Here is a 12,500-nt window from a genome sequence, read left to right on the forward strand (position 1 = left end):
TAAGAGGCGAACAGGCTAAGGGGCTAAGGCTAAAGGACAGGGCCAGGGCAAGGACAGGGCAGGAACAGGGGCACTGGAGAGGGGAACAGGGACAGAGGCCCGGGGAGGCGGGCTGGAGACAGGGACAGAGAAAAACAGGGTTAAGGCCTTGGACAGGGCGAGGGCCAGAGCTGCTTACAGGGATGTCAAGTCAAGTCAAGAGTTTTAATTGTCACGGCATACAGGTATACAATGAAATGCGGGTGGTCTTGCCCGCAACGATGTGCAATACAGTGGTACATATAATAGAATCAAAAGAAGAAACAACATTGTGCAGTAACAGATAGCAGGTAACATGGAGTGACATCTCGGTATCTGTACATAGTTATTTACAGCGCATGTGTGACATGCTAGTTAGCTTTGGTAGTGCAATACACTGTTCCTGTTATTCTAATTTAAAGTGTCCTTTCCTTTGGCCATAAGTGTGCGTGTGTGCGACATGAGTGTGTGCCCGCTCATGTTAAAGTGTTAAGTGGCTGCTCGTGTGTGAGCGTGCACAGTGTGCGTGTCGTGTGTGTGTTCATGTGTGCTTGTGTGTGGACAGTTCAATGTTCTGAGCACTCAATGTACATTGTTCATGGCTCTGATGGCCTGGGGGAAGAAGCTGAGCCTAAGCCGCTCTGTCCTAGTAGCTGGGATTTGCAGGCGTCTGCCTGACCTCAGCAGCTGAAACAGGCTGTTATTGGGGTGGTGAGGGTCTTTCATTATCCTGCAGGCTCTGGATTTGCACCTCTTGTTGTATAGAACCTGCAGGGGGGGTAGTGCAATACCCGTGGTACGCTCGGCTGAGCGCACCACTTTCTGTAGGGCCTTCTTGTCCTGTGCCGTGCTGTTTCCATACCAGGCAGTGATGTTTCCGGTCAGGATGCTCTCTACAGCTCCTGAGTAGAAGGACTGGAGTATCTTCCCCGATACTCTGAACTTCCTTAACTGTCTCAGGTGGTAGAGACGTTGTTTCGCCTTCTTTACTACTGTGCCTATGTGTGTTGACCATGTCAGGTCCTCTGAGATGTGGACCCCCAGGTACTTGAAGCTGCTCACCCTGTCCACGGTAGCCCCGTTTATCATCAGTGGTGTGTGTGTCTCCTGCTGTCCTCTCCTATAATCCACGATCAGTTCCTTGGTTTTGCCAATGTTCAGGAGCAGGCTGTTGTCCTGGCACCAGCGTTCCAGTACCTCCACCTCCTCCCGGTAGGCCTTCTCGTCGTTGTCCGAGATCAGCCCCACCACCACCGTGTCATCTGCGAACTTCACTATGGAGTTGGAGCTGAACTTGGCCACACAGTCGTGTGTGTAGAGTGAGTACAGCAGGGGGCTCAGAACACAGCCCTGGGGGGACCCGATGCTCAGGGTGATGGTGTTGGAGGTCTGACCCCCCACCCTGACCGCCTGGGGTCTTTCGCTCAGAAAGTCCAGTACCCAGGCGCTCAGGGCGGAGCTCAGACCTAGCTCGATCAGCTTGTCCACCAGTCTGGTGGGGACTATGGTGTTGAACGCTGAGCTGTAGTCAATGAACAACAGTCTCACATAGCCCCCCTTCTGACGGTCAAGGTGCGAGAGGGTGCTGTGCAGTACCTGGGAGACCGCGTCGTCGGTGGACCTGTTTGTCCTGTATGCAAATTGCATAGGGTCCATATCACTGGGGAGGGAGGCACAAATGTGGTCCTTGACCAGCCTCTCGAAACATTTCATGACCACAGAGGTGAGTGCCACCGGTCTGTAGTCATTTGGACATGCTGGGGAGGGTTTCTTCGGCACAGGGATGATGGTAGACCTCTTGAAGCAGGCAGGGACCACTGACTCCGCCAGTGATTGATTAAATATGACGGTGAACACAGGGGCCAGCTGGTTGGCACAGGTCTTGAGTATACGTCCTGTTATGCCATCTGGGCCAGCAGCCTTCCTGGTGTTCACCTGCATAAATGCTCTTCTCACACTGTGTTCCGACAACGAGAGAGCGTCCCCCCCCCCTCGCGGTTGCCCCCCCCCCTCCACAACAGCCGGCGCGCCAGTGACGTCACTAGCCGGAGAGCCAGCAGCGCCACTGTCTACACCAAACCGAGCGTAGAAGGTGTTGAGCTTGTCCGCGAGGGAGGCGTCGTCGCTCCCCATTGACGGGGCGCTGACTTTATAGTCAGTTATTGACTTCAGTCCCTGCCATAATCCTCTTGTGTCGTTTTGTGCCATTTGTGTCTCCAGTTTGTCAGCATATGGATGGAGTAGGAGCGCACAGGCTAGACGTCTGGAGTGGTGCGCGTCGGCTTGAAGAGCGCGCCGGCTCGGAGAGACGCATCCTCCCGTAGAGAATTAGAGAGCGATGCACGTCTGGAGAAGTAGCGCGCCGGCTAGAAGTCTGGAGTGGTGCGCGTCGGCTTGGAGAACGCGCCGGTTCGGAGAGCGCGCCGGCTCGGAGAGACGCATCCTCCCGTAGAGAATTAGAGAGCGATGCACGTCTGGAGTAGTAGCGCGCCGGCTAAACGTCTGAAGTGGTGCGCGTCGGCTTGGAGAACGCGCCGGTTCGGAGAGCGCGCCGGCTCGGAGAGACGCATCCTCCCGTAGAGAATTAGAGAGCGATGCGCGTCAGGAGTAGTAGCGCGCCGGCTAAACGTCTGAAGTGGTGCGTGTCGGCTTGGAGAACGCGCCGGTTCGGAGAGCGCGCCGGCTCGGAGAGACACATCTTCCCGTAGAGAATTAGAGAGCGATGCGCGTCTGGAGTGGAGCGCGTCTGCTGAAGGAGCGCGTCTGCTGAAGGAGCGCGTCTGCTGTAGGAGCGCATCAGCGCGGAGTCTGGAGTGGTGCGCGTCTGCTGTAGGAGCGCATCAGCGCGGAGTCTGGAGTGGTGCGCGTCTGCTGTAGGAGCGCATCAGCGCGGAGTCTGGAGTGGTGCGCGTCTGCTGTAGGAGCGCATCAGCGCGGAGTCTGGAGTGGTGCGCGTCTGCTGTAGGAGCGCATCAGCGCGGAGTCTGGAGTGGTGCGCGTCTGCTGTAGGAGCGCGTCTGCTGTAGGAGCGCATCTGCGCGGAGCGCGTCTGCTGTAGGAGCGCGTCTGCGCGGGGTCTGGAGTGGAGCGCGTCTGCTGTAGGAGCGCGTCTGGCGCGGGGTCTGGAGTGGAACACTGGAATACCTCCCGTAGAGAATTAGAGAGCGCAGGATGTGTCCCACTCCAGGCAAACGGCGACAGGTGGCGAAGGCTTGCACCTCGTCTCACGCCGGAGATGAAACAGCATACAGAATACAGAACAGATACAGATAGGGAATCTCCCGTAGGAGCTTACAGATAGAGAACGACCCGACAAGGACTGGGGGGGAGATCCAGGTATTTAAAGCCCACTGGGGCGCTAATTAGAACACACATCAGGTGCGTGATGGTAATTGATACTAGACTTAGAAGTGTGTGTTCGGCACGGACCAATCAAACACATAATGAAAGGTAGTCCAAGGGTGTGGGCTGCTGAAGAGCAGACGAGAGTAAACGAACGGGAGGGTGGGGGCTGGAGAGGTGAGGAGACAGGGAATTAAAGGTCCAGGGAACAGGAATTAAAGGTCCAGGGAAGAGGCGAACCTCACAGTAACGACAACGCGAGGGTGGGGGCTGGTGAGGTGAGGAGACAGGGAATAAAAGGTCCAGGGAACAGGAATTAAAGGTCCAGGGAAGAGGCGAACCTCACAGTACTCCCCCCTCCACGGGAGCCACCGGGCGACCCAAAAATAAAGACAGAGGGGCAGGGGACATAAACAAGGCAACAAACAAAAAATTGGGCCATGCTAGCGGGGAAGCTACACCAAAAGTGGGGCTAGCAAAGGGACAGGGTAGCTGAGGGGTAACTAGGGTAGCTGAGGGGTAACTAGGGTAGCTGAGGGGGTAACTTGGGTAGCTGAGGGGTAACTATGGTAGCTGAGGGGTAACTAGGGTAGCTGAGGGGTAACTATGGTAGCTGAGGGGTAACTAGGGTAGCTGAGGGGTAACTAGGGTAGCTGAGGGGTAACCAGGGTAGCTGAGGGGTAACTATGATAGCTGAGGGGTAACTAGAGGAGCTGAGGGGTAACTAGAGGAGCTGAGGGGTAACTAGAGGAGCTGAGGGGTAACTATGGTAGCTGAGGGGTAACTAGAGGAGCTGAGGGGTAACTAGAGGAGCTGAGGGGTAACTAGAGGAGCTGAGGGGTAACTAGAGGAGCTGAGGGGTAACTAGAGGAGCTGAGGGGTAACTGCCAGGGCACTGATAGCTACAGGGCCTATGCTAGCTGTAATGCTACATTAACATAGAGGCTGCGCTAGCTGCCGGAGCTAGGCTAGCAGACAGGGCTGGACCAGCATGAGAGAACAAGCTAGCCTGAAGGACAGTCCTAGCTGTGGGGAAACTGACCTTGCTAGCTGAAGGGGCAGTCCTAGCAGTGGGGAAAACTGACCTTGCTAGCTGAAGGGGCAGTCCTAGCAGTGGGAGAAAACTGACCTTGCTAGCTGAAGGGGCAGTCCTAGCAGTGGGAGAAAACTGACCTTGCTAGCTGAAGGGGCAGTCCTAGCAGTGGGAGAAAACTGACCTTGCTAGCTGAAGGGGCAGTCCTAGCAGTGGGAGAAAACTGACCTTGCTAGCTGAAGGGGCAGTCCTAGCAGTGGGAGAAAACTGACCTTGCTAGCTGAAGGGGCAGTCCTAGCAGTGGGGAAACTGACCTTGCTAGCTGAAGGGGCAGTCCTAGCAGTGGGGAAACTGACCTTGCTAGCTGAAGGGGCAGTCCTAGCAGTGGGGAAACTGACCTTGCTAGCTGAAGGGGCAGTCCTAGCAGTGGGAAAGCTACACAAAAAGTGGAGGCCAAGCAGAGGGACCGGGTTAGCTGCCTGGGCATGGCTAGCTACAGGGCCTATGCTAGCTGCAAGGGCTGCATTAACATAGAGGCTGTGCTAGCAGCCGGGGCTAAGCTAGCAGACCGGGGCCATGCTGGTAGTAGAGGCCTGGCAAGCTGCAGGGGAGCTAAGGAGGCTAACAGGGAAGCTAACAGGGGAGCTAACAGGGAAGCTAACAGGGGAGACTAACAGGCTAACAGGGGAGCTAACAGGGAAGCTAACAGGGGAGTTAACAAAGGCTAACAGGGGAGCTAACAGGCTAACAAAGGACAAACTCAACATACACTGTCTGTGCTGGCTGGGGTCGTCGACTGGTCGGGTCGTACTGTTATGGTTTGTAACCGACCCCAATCGCACAACACAAGACAGGTATGAGAGTAAGCCAAGAACTGGGCATTTATTGAATACAACAGAAAAGCGGCACTGTCCCTTTAAGGGAGAACACAAAAATACTGGAACAAGGAAAAAGGGCAAATTGGCACTGTGCCTTTAAGAGGCGAGCAGGCTAAGGGGAAGGCTAGGGGAGAACACAAAATACTGGAAACAAGAATTAGGGAAAAGAGTAGTAGCGCGCCGGCTAAACGTCTGAAGTGGTGCGCGTTGGCTTGGAGAACGCGCCGGTTCGGAGAGCGCGCCGGCTCGGAGAGACACATCCTCCCGTAGAGAATTAGAGAGCGATGCGCGTCTGGAGTGGAGCGTGTCTGCTGAAGGAGCGCGTCTGCTGTAGGAGCGCATCAGCGCGGAGTCTGGAGTGGTGCGTGTCTGCTGTAGGAGCGCATCAGCGCGGAGTCTGGAGTGGTGCGCGTCTGCTGTAGGAGCGCATCAGCGCGGAGTCTGGAGTGGTGCGCGTCTGCTGTAGGAGCGCATCAGCGCGGAGTCTGGAGTGGTGCGCGTCTGCTGTAGGAGCGCGTCTGCTGTAGGAGCGCATCTGCGCGGAGCGCGTCTGCTGTAGGAACGCGTCTGCGCGGGGTCTGGAGTGGAGCGCGTCTGCTGTAGGAGCGCGTCTGGCGCGGGGTCTGGAGTGGAACACTGGAATACCTCCCGTAGAGAATTAGAGAGCGCAGGCTGTGTCCCACTCCAGGCAAACGGCGACAGGTGGCGAAGGTTTGCACCTCGTCTCACGCCGGAGATGAAACAGCATACAGAATACAGAACAGATACAGATAGGGAATCTCCCGTAGGAGCTTACAGATAGAGAACGACCCGACAAGGACTCGGGGGGAGATCCAGGTATTTAAAGCCCACTGGGGCGCTAATTAGAACACACATCAGGTGCGTGATGGTAATTGATACTAGACTTAGAAGTGTGTGTTCGGCACGGACCAATCAAACACATAATGAAAGGTAGTCCAAGGGTGTGGGCTGCTGAAGAGCAGACGAGAGTAAACGAACGGGAGGGTGGGGGCTGGAGAGGTGAGGAGACAGGGAATTAAAGGTCCAGGGAACAGGAATTAAAGGTCCAGGGAAGAGGCGAACCTCACAGTAACGACAACGCGAGGGTGGGGGCTGGTGAGGTGAGGAGACAGGGAATAAAAGGTCCAGGGAACAGGAATTAAAGGTCCAGGGAAGAGGCGAACCTCACACAGTCTATAACACAACACAACTGCCTATAGGGGTACATAACATAACAGTCTATAACACAACACAACTGCCTATAGGGGTACATAACATAACAGTCTATAACACAACACAACTGCCTATAGGGGTACATAACATAACAGTCTATAACACAACACAACTGCCTATAGGGGTACATAACATAACAGTCTATAACACAACACAACTGCCTATATGGGTACATAACATAACAGTCTATAACATAACACAACTGCCTATATGGGTACATAACATAACTATATAACATAACACAACTGTCTATGGGGTTACTTTAGTTGAGGAAATGAGTTGATAAAGTGAAGCCTGATGAGGTTCTAGTGGATGATATAGTGAAATTAAATATTCCTATTCTTTCCAGGGAACCCCCTGGGACCCCCTTAAATACCCCATGTTGAGAACCACTGACCGGAGCTCTAACCAACAGAAACCATACCCACACCAGACCACTGACCGGAGCTCTAACCAACAGAAACCATACCCACACCAGACCACTGATCGGAGCTCTAACCAACAGAAACCATACCCACACCGGACCACTGATCGGAGCTCTAACCAACAGAAACCATACTCACACCAGACCACTGACCGGAGCTCTAACCAACAGAAACCATACCCACACCGGACCACTGACCGGAGCTCTAACCAACAGAAACCATACCCACACCAGACCACTGACCAAAGCTCTAACAAACAGAAACCATACCCACACCAGACCACTGACCGGAGCTCTAACCAACAGAAACCATACCCACACCAGACCACTGACCGGAGCTCTAACCAACAGAAACCATACCCACACCAGACCACTGACCGGAGCTCTAACCAACAGAAACCATACCCACACCAGACCACTGACCGGAGCTCTAACCAACAGAAACCATACCCACACCGGACCAGACTGGAGTGTGATAAAAATAGGCTAAGTAAGTACATAAATAAATAAATACATTTTAAAAAGTCTGAGACATGACACTGTTGGCAAGTTCTGTTCAAAACAAATTAACTAGTATCTGATCTGTATGAGCCTGTGTGAGAGAAAGAGAGAGGGAGGGAGAGAGAGAGAGAGAGAGAGAGAGAGAGAGAGAGAGAGAGAGAGAGAGAGAGAGAGAGAGAGAGAGAGAGAGAGAGAGAGAGAGAGAGAAACGCGGTACTACCTGGACTCCCATAATTGGTCTTAAAAGGCAGTTTATTGCTGCTTTTTCAAACCCGGTATGCTTTATGTTCATTTTTGATGGAGCTGCATAGTTATGCAGTGAAATAAGATTGGAGTAAGAAGAAAAGAAAGAGAGAGAGGGGAAAAATGAGAGATACTATATAATCAGAGAAAAATGTGCATTTTTCTCTCTCTGGGTGTTGAACACAGGCGAGCAGGGTGCCAGACTTTTAAATATATATATATATATACATGACATAGCACTTAGAGATATAATAGACAATATAGGACCATTTGTCAGGGCGCTCTCACACAAGTTTGTTTGAAATAAAGTTAAATAGTTACTTTTGTAGCAGCCAAGTTTTGTTTCCCAGTGACAAGCAAACCATACTTTATGAAGCGAATGATCACCCAAGGCAGTTGTTAATTGGACAACATTTTTAATCCTAAACGCAACCTATCCAGTTCCACTTTGACTCACACAAATGTTCCAAAATACTTCTTAGGCATTCCAGTTCATTGTCTGTGATTGATATAGGCATGCAGTTTTGTTATTTGTTAAGTATGATGACGTTATTTGGCTATTTTGAACACAAAAAAATCTCCAGGGTTCATTGTTGAGCAGACCAGTTCATCCAGGCTGACCAGGGTATACGGTGGTGTGACCAGTTCATCCAGGCTGACCACGGTATACGGTGGTGTGACCAGTTCATCCAGGCTGACCAGGGTATACGGTGGTGTGACCAGTTCATCCATGCTGACCAGGGTACGCTGGTGTGACCAGTTCATCCAGGCTGACCAGGGTATACAGTGGTGTGACCAGTTCATCCAAGCTGACCAGGGTATATGGTGGTGTGACCAGTTCATCCAGGCTGACCAGGGTATACAGTGGTGTGACCAGTTCATCCAAGCTGAGCAGGGTATATGGTGGTGTGACCAGTTCATCCAGGCTGACCAGGGTATACAGTGGTGTGACCAGTTCATCCAAGCTGACCAGGGTATATGGTGGTGTGACCAGTTCATCCAGGCTGACCAGGGTATACGGTGGTGTGACCAGTTCATCCAAGCTGACCAGGGTATATGGTGGTGTGACCAGTTCATCCAGGCTGGCCAGGGTATACGGTGGTGTGACCAGTTCATCCAGGCTGGCCAGGGTATACGGTGGTGTGACCAGTTCATCCAGGCTGGCCAAGGTAAAACATCTATCTCCAAGGTTCCAACTGCACTAAAGAAGTACTGGAGCTTGGACATTTAAATGACGTAACATCTCAATCAACCATCATGTGGACCATGCAAAGATCTGCCACACTGTTATGTCGTGTAAGAACGAGGAATTGACACTTTAGTACTAGCGTCTTACTTTATTCACATTCATACCGAGAGCTGCCTTGCTCAGTCATGCACTCTACTTTGTGTGTCGCGCAGGAGCGCACCCAGCCAGGTGTAACACATACTCTATGTTAGAGCTCCGCCTGCACCACACACACAGACTACATCAAATTCATCAAAAGTAAGGCTGAGACGATTTGCCATTTGGAAGAATCGATAAATCGCGACCAAATTATTGATAAATATCGATATTTTTATTAGTATAGGAAAAAAATTATATATATACTGTAGGCCTATATACTTTTTTTTTTCTTCTTTTTTTTAACAACACGTTTATGTTTATTTTGCAGCAATTCTTTGTTGTTGCCGCAATGTTTAGTGTTACAGATTTCCCCATTCAAAACGACCACAGTGATCCTTCTCATTTTATAGTCGGTGGTCTCTGGATGTGATGGAGGAGTGCACTGCATATTGAATGCACAGTGCAGAGTTGCAATTCAACTGGATTTACATGAAATGGGGATGTGAATTCTAAAACATGCCACAAGACCTAGTATTTTAGTATAGTATAAAGTATTTTAAAAAAAACAACGATATATCGATAAGTGGTCTCAGCGTTCTTAGCATGCAACGACCCGCAAACAACCTTTTTAGGGCGATTTGCCCACCGGCACTTTGGCGACCCCTAGTGGCTCGGTTGTGCATATTTTGTAATACAATATATATATCGAATTGAAGGCTTATTTGTTGCCTGTCGATAGCGACAAAATCCGACAAAATCCGTTCAGCGGTTCTCGAGTTACATGCCGGTATTTGAGGCTTGTGCAAAGTACACGGTATTGCGCAAAATACCACTCCCGACTCTTCGCGCAGTAGTTCCGTCAATCTAGATCCGATCTCGAAAATGATTGTGGATTTTTGTAGCCAATGAGTGTGGCTTTCCAATGATAACCCACATGGGGATGTATGAATCTAAAAAACAAAACAAAACTAACGAGTGAAAACAGGAAGAGAAAAACAGCCGAATGAATTGAATGAAGTCTATGAGAAAACTCAGTTTTTCTTTTGTACACAGTTTACCAAAATCCCTCCTAATCACTCATTTCTCAAGTTTCAAGCTTCTTTAATAGTTGTCATACAGAAGTACAGAATACTTTCATACAAAATGCTTCTTACTGTTACGCTCCAGAGACTGTGCTAGACAAGATAGTATCAAATAACATAGTATAGCATGTAAATTAGAAGTAGAAAATGAGGTCACAGTGTTCAGTATAGACATATGTACAATGTTCGATGCAGAATAGACGTAACTGAGTTACCATATAATATACAATACTATGCAGTGTACTAATGTACAATACTATATAGTGCAAAGCAGAAATGGGATGAGGTACAATTTAGGTACAATTTACAGTAAGGTGTACGAGTTGTAGTGCAATCCTTCATCAATAAATATAAAGTGTGGGGAGTGGGTGCTACAGTGTGTTTGTTTAAAGTGAGTGTGTGCTATAAAGTGTGTGGAGTGGGTGCTACACTGCTACAGTGTGTTTGTTTAAAGTGAGTGTGTGCGTGTGGATGTGTGTGCTATGTGCGTTTGATGGTTGTTGTTGTGTAGTGTTCATTGTTCGTTGAGCAGCCTGATGGCCTGGGGATAGAAGCTTCTTCTGAGTCTTTCTGTGCTCGCCTTGAGACTCCGGTATCGCTTGCCTGACCGCAGCAGTTCAAAGAGGCAGTTGTTCGGGTGACTGGAGTCTTTAATGATTCTCTTAGCCTTGCCCCTGCACCGCTTGTTGTAAATGTTCTGGAGGGTGGGGAGCCCCCCTCCAATTGTGCGTTCGGCTGAACGTGTCACTCTTTGTAGTCTGCTTCGGTCTTGTGCAGTGCTATTCCCAAACCAGGAGGTGATGTTGCCAGTCAGGATGCTCTCTATTGTACATGAGTAGAAGTTCTTAAGGATCTTCTGACTGACTTGGAACTTCCTTAGGCGCCTGAGGAAGTAGAGGCGTTGTCGTGCCTTCTTCACAAGACTGTCAATGTGTGTGGTCCATGTCAAGTCCTCGGATATGTAGGCTCCGAGGTACTTAAAGCTGTTGACTCTCTCAACCGGTTCCCCGTCGATGCTGAGGGGGCTGTAGTCCTTGACCCCGACCTCCTGAAGTCCACAATCATCTCCTTTGTTTTGCTGACGTTCAGGGAGAGGCTGTTTTCCTGGCACCATCCCGCCAGGACCTTGACCTCTTCCAGGTAGGCCCTCTCGTCGTTGGCAGAGATCAGGCCCACCACCACTGTGTCGTCAGCAAATTTGATGATTGTGTTGCTACTCCGCTGAGCCACACAGTCGTGTGTGTACAGGGAGTAGAGGAGGGGACTCAGAACACAGCCCTGGGGGGGCCCTATGTTGAGGGTGATGGATGAGGAGGTGCAGTTGCCTGCTCTCACCACCTGGGGTCTGCCCGTCAGGAAGTCCAAGACCCACTGGCAGAGGTCATAGTTCAAGCCCAGGTCCCTGAGCTTGGCTATGAGTATGGAGGGGACTATGGTATTGAATGCCGAGCTGTAGTCAATGAATAGCATTCTCACATAGTTCCCCTTCCTCTTGTCCAGGTGTGATGCTGCTGTGTGCAGCACATGGGCTATGGCGTCCTCCGTGGACCTGTTGGGGCGGTATGCAAATTGCAGGGGGTCCATGTTGATGGGGAGGGTGGAGCAGATGTAGCCCTTTACTAGCTTCTCAAAGCACTTCATGGCTATGGAGGTGAGAGCTACAGGGCGGTAGTCGTTGAGGCAAGCAGGCATGGATTTTTTGGGTACAGGGATAATAGTGGACTTCTTCAGGCAGGTGGGGATGACAGCCTGTTCTAAGGACAGGTTAAATATGTCAGTGAATACCGGGGCCAGTTGGTCGGCACAGACTTTTAGGACGCGGCCGGGGATGCCGTCCGGTCCTGCTGCCTTCCTGATATTCACTTTTTTAAAGGTCCGCCTCACCTCATGCTCTGTTACCCTGAACACTGAGTCTCCATCAGCAGCAGACCCCCCCCCCCCCCCCCCCCATTGCAGTGGCTTGTGGGCTGGTGTTGTTATTACCAGCATCAAACCTCGCATAGAAGGTATTGAGGTCATTTGCTAAGGAGATGTCACTGTTCAGTTTGAGGGAGGTGCCTTTGCCTTCTGAATGGATCTTTATGAAATTTGGACATGTACTACATAAGGCTTCAGGCTATGGGTTTGTAAGCCATACCACCTTCTGGGGAAATACTACCTCTGGACTACTAACTACTACAAGTTTTTCTACAACTCAAGTTCAGACAAGACCAGCCGCATTTCATTGTATACCTGTATGCCGTGACAATTAAAACTCTTGACTCTTTACTCTTGACTTGACCTATGGTACTCTATTACGTTAGCACTAAAAGTAATAATTTTTTTCTGGAATCAGAAACTTCAGAATGTCATCTTGCTCATGCATGTGCTATACGTATAAAGTATGTTGTTTTGGTTTGCAAAAGAAGTATACAGTCCT

The sequence above is a fragment of the Notolepis coatsorum genome, assembly GCF_963971535.1.
Source record: "Notolepis coatsorum genome assembly, chromosome: 8".
In the NCBI taxonomy this organism is placed as follows: Eukaryota; Metazoa; Chordata; class Actinopteri; order Aulopiformes; family Paralepididae; genus Notolepis; species Notolepis coatsorum.